The sequence below is a fragment of the Glossina fuscipes genome, unplaced genomic scaffold, assembly GCF_014805625.2.
Source record: "Glossina fuscipes isolate IAEA_lab_2018 unplaced genomic scaffold, Yale_Gfus_2 90, whole genome shotgun sequence".
NCBI lineage: Eukaryota > Metazoa > Arthropoda > Insecta > Diptera > Glossinidae > Glossina > Glossina fuscipes.
Genome location: NW_023998444.1, coordinates 984,829 through 989,936, shown reverse-complemented (window position 1 = coordinate 989,936; position 5,108 = coordinate 984,829). Strand labels below are relative to the sequence as shown.

At 29.8% G+C, this 5,108-nt stretch overlaps 1 protein-coding gene across 5 annotated transcripts in view; it reads left to right on the top strand.

The window, feature by feature from the left end:
* Positions 1-5,108, top strand: part of LOC119638533 — a 22,564-nt gene that overhangs the window by 11,420 nt on the left and 6,036 nt on the right. The gene's annotated exons all lie outside the window — the stretch shown is intronic.

Genomic DNA, 5,108 nt, shown 5'->3' with positions numbered 1-5,108 from the left:
ATATTTTCGTTTAGATCTGTGTGTACGTACTCTACTTACTTCTGTATTAAATTTTAATTAAACAAAAGAAAAATATATAAAAACAATAATAAAAATTAATAAAATCTAAAAAAAAAAAAAAAAAAAAAACTAAACACCAAACAAAAAATACTGATTAACTGTTGATCGTTAGGCATTCAAAAGGGAAAACAGATCGTGTTGCAGTATTCGAGTTGAGGCGAATTTTTCGATATCCACGATCAAGTTGAAATTAGTGAAAAACTTTTCTACGCTTAGTTTTAATGAAACACTTAAAAACGCGTAAGATAGACCGTTATAGCGAAACCTATATTAAGCTGCTTAGAATTATGTGTTATGCTGCATAGGTAGAGTTTTTTTTCTGTTGGACTTCAAAATATGAAACTAGACACTCAAAGCATATTAGTGCGCGGTAGCGATAGATTCATCAATGCTTTCTGATCCCTAATCTAAGTTCGGGAGAAGAAGGTTCCTTCGAAAAATCATTACGTTGTGTTTAGCTCTTCCACTTGGTAGGAAACATAGAACATAAATTTAAGAACTTTCCAAGCATACAATACCAGTTACCCCACAGCACTTCTACTTGGTTTATATGATGCCATCTTAAGATCCATTCGTCTGTGTGCTGTTTTAACATCTGGCCTCATCACAGAGACTGAGGTCGTACGACTCCTTTATTACAAACATGCGATGTCGATCTTACCCAAATCAAGAAGAAGAAAACCTTCAAATGATACCGTTTCGTTCAAGTGACTCCTCCGTTGCCCAAAAAATTCTTGCCTTTCTTTATTATGGAAGTAGGAAAGGTTTGCAAGCTCCTTTTCTTGCCCCGTTTAATAAACTAAATGAGAATGTAATCGGTTCGACTGTGCCTTACGCCAATTATTATTTCAAGCGAGAGGATTCACTTCTTTAGCAAACCTAGTTTTAGTTAGTCTAAGCCTTAAATCAATTGCTTTTCTTCCGTAGCTTTTATTTGGGAATGCTTTGGTTTTTTCATGAAAAGCTTATTGCAAAATAGACGTTAGAAGAACGGTGTGCGGATAGAGAATAGCATTAGAATGAAAGGGAGAACCAGAGACACAAGCACAGCTGGAACGGTTCAAAATTTTATGCTAACCACAAAATGCTTTACAGAGTCATCAAAGCACAATCATTACGAAAGTGAAGATCATGTTAACATGCCTTCATTTTTAGGTATTTTCTTAGGGTTTTTTTTTCATTTAAAAAAATTAAAATTTTTTATTTTTAAATAAGAAAAAAAATTTTTTTAAAAATGTCTTCTTTAAAAAATATTAAAAAAAGTTTTTTTCTATTATATTCGAAAAAAATTTATTTTTTGTTACTACGGCCAAAAAAAATTTTTTATTTACTATTTTCTAAAGGCAAAAATTTTTTTTAATATATTAAAAAAAATATTTCTTTTTGCATATTTTAAAAAATAAAAAAACCGTAAACAAGACCTTTGATAGAGAAAAAAATTCATTTAAAAAATTTATTTGAAAAATAATTTCAAAAACAATTTCACTTTTAAAAAAAACTTAAAAGAAACAAATATTTAAAATTTTTTCTGATTTGAAGCAAAATTGCAAAAAATATTTTTTTTAATATTTTTGTTATAAACAAAAATTCTTTTTTTTTTGTATTAAAATAATTTTTATAAATTTTATTTCTAAAGTTGGAAAAAATTAAAGATATTTGTTTCTCTTTTAAAAGACTTTTGTTTTTTTTTTAAAGAAAGGAAAGAATATTTAGTCATGTTAGGGCGATTTGCTTACAGTATACTTTTCATACGCTACAATCATACCATCAATAAATTATAATACATTTTCAAATGCTTTAAGGCAACGAACCATCAACATGGATTTTAAGCGTAAGAATTACTGTTTAATTAGACACAAAAAAAAAAAAACAACAACAACAAAAATGACTAGCAATTGTATAAAAAGCCGTAAAAGCTAGGAATGAGTCATAAAAACTTTTGTAATTATACTAATTTTACATGAAGATCAAGCAGATAATTTAATGACTTATTTTTCATTACAATAACAACAATGACAACAATAATAATAATAATAAAAATAACTGCAACATTGTTTATAATAATAATAATAATAATTAACTATTTAATTAATTAAATAATACTTTCGAATATACGTATATATATATAAATATATATTTATATATGTTTACGTGTATATATACTTACATATGTATATATGTATATGTAATAAAAACTTCGCCTGTATAAAAACACAACATATTCATCATCTGCTGTATTGCTGGAATGTGCTGCTGGATATCACTTAAGTTTAAAAAAAAATAAAAACAATATATATACTTACGACAAAAAAAAAAAAAAAAGAACACAAAACAATAGCACTTCACCTAATGGATGCTAACAGTGTGAAATATCCTTTCATTTCCCCTAACTTAAGTCGAAGAAACAAAAAAACAGAAAAACAAAAAATTTACTCAATAAAATGAAAACTAAAAACAATAAAAATTTGTTTCATTTTTTTTCAATGATGTCGCCTATGATAACTAAGCGCGTCACAGCGAAATATTTTTTGAATTTTTGTCTCGTTTGCATACCTTTCTCTTCTTACAAATGTTAAGCTATTTGTCTTTGTCTTTCTGTTTCATTATTTCTCTTTCATTCATTGTATACTAAAAACCAATTTCATAAATCAATCGATTCGTTGTTCGTTTTTTTTTTTTTTATTATTTAAGTTTTTTCTTTTTTCCAATTATCGGTTTTTTGTTTTTAAATTTAATCTTTCACTTTATTAATGTGTTTATAAATTTTGTCGTTGTGTGATTGTCTTTTTAGTTGTTTATGTCATTATTTTTTTTTTAAAAATTGATTATTTACTAAAAACTTTTTTACTTCATTAATACGAAGCGTTCGAAAATGAATTACTTTTCTTCAATTAGATCTTCCAAAAAAAAAAAAAAAAAATTTTTATCGATATTTGAAAAAGATAATAATAATTTATATAACAACAAATAAAAAAACATATTGTAGTGGATTATGGCCTACCATTCAAAATCCTACATCACCCTACAGTTATTCACTTTTCGTGATAAGCCGTTGTAGGGGAAGTGGTCGAAGTGGCCTGCTCCGAATGTTCGTCTTTGGACTTAAACACATCAGTTTACCAATTTACATCAGAATGTCTTAAACTTTGCAGGATGGATACAAGTAAAGAGGATGGACGGACAGATGGACAGACAATCCTAAAGCGATTCGGTATAACAAAGGGGGCATTTCATCAAAATATCTTGAAACTGCAGACTTAAGGAAACAAGCAAGACGAACGGACAGGCGTTACATACATTCATACAAGTGGTGTAGGGAATACAAATTTCCTTTAAATGGGTTTTTGTTTATTGTTACAGTATTATTATTATTTGAGTCAGAGATATATATTCTAAGACAAACGTCTTAAGGCCCTAGCATCTTACGCTCTCAGCTTTATTAAAAAGTCTACCGCACTTGAAATTTGAGCCCATGACCATTGAATGATTAGTTGGGACACTTTGTCTACTCGGCCACTCAGGCTGCTAGAAGGTTTTATTTAAATGAACTAGATAATGGAAAATAAATTTCTTTCCAAAAGTGCGTCTTATGTGACTATATATAGCGGCGCTTAAGATTTTAATGTGCAAGAAATCCCAATTATTCCAAACGCTTCAATCTTCCATATGTAGTCACTGAAGAATGATTAGGACAAAAGTTATCTTTCAATTCGAGTTTTTAATTGACTTCTATAACATCTTACCCCCATCAAAAAAAAAAAAAAATATAGTTTTCCATACTTTTTTCCTTAAGTTTCTAGTGTATTACGTGTACGTGTAAAAATCTCACTCTGTGAATTTTCATAAGTGTTTCATTATAATTACAACGTTTCCTCCCATTTAGCTATGTAAAGTCCATTTGTATTATTTGTAAGCTTGTCTATGGTTGAACAATTGTAAATATCTTGGGTCTCATGTACACTACACCATGAACAACCGCATAATTTTACTGCTCTGCTTCTTACGAGTAGTTCAAGATAGTATACTTGCTAGCATTCTGATTTGAACATTGCCGTAGTTCCTTTTTGGCCAAGAATTGCTTCGGTAATTATATCAATACAATCCTTCCCAGATCGATAGATTAACGATGGAATTTGTATTTCATGGAGTTGATCACAAACATAGATTAGGCTTTTAATGTCTGTGTCAAGGCTGATGGCACTACTTACAAGTCCCTTAACTTTAATAATCACAATCTTAACTTGCCGCGTTGCACTCTTAAATCCCTTTTATTTCGTATCCATATCAAGAGAACTATTAACAGAAAGATAGTTCGCCGCCGCCAACTTGAAAATACAAAAAATTGAGCTTTCTCATATTATATTGCCATTGGAATAAAAAATGCCTGAAATATTGGTTGACAATTTCTCTTCCTCCATATTTGTTTATATATATCACGTTGTCCATTGCATTGGGAAGAAAAATTACAGACATACGGAAAAGTCCAAAATATTGATTGACGATTTCCCTTCCGACATTCCTGATTGTATCACATTGTGCATGGCCATTTGAGCGAAAGATGGGGCCACATTTCAGCGTGATTAGACCAAGCTTGCCCGCTCCGCAGCTCTGATAACCTTTAGGACCGACATTTTATAAACACAATCAGCTGACTGAACCACTTCGTAATCAAGAGAGCAAAGTTTCTTTTATGGAAGTGCCGTAAATTAGCGACCGGAGAGCAGATTAATTGAAAGCTTATAAAGTTATTTTTCAAGTAAACTCTTGAGAACGGATCAGGGCCTTTTTACATTTGCATTTTGAAATGGTTTTAGCAAATATTCAAATCATATATCCTTGCTGCAGGTAATCAGGAAACGTTCGCATTCAATCTTTTTATTTGTTTTAAAGTTTTTTCAGTTTCATAGTTGTTGTAAAAGTGTTCGTGTTATAGATCAATATTAGATTAATTCAGTCAAATCTCATTTGATAGATTTTTTCAAAAAACATCAGTACACATGCTTTCTTGACTTTGACAAAGACAGGCAGACAGACCGACACAGACAAAT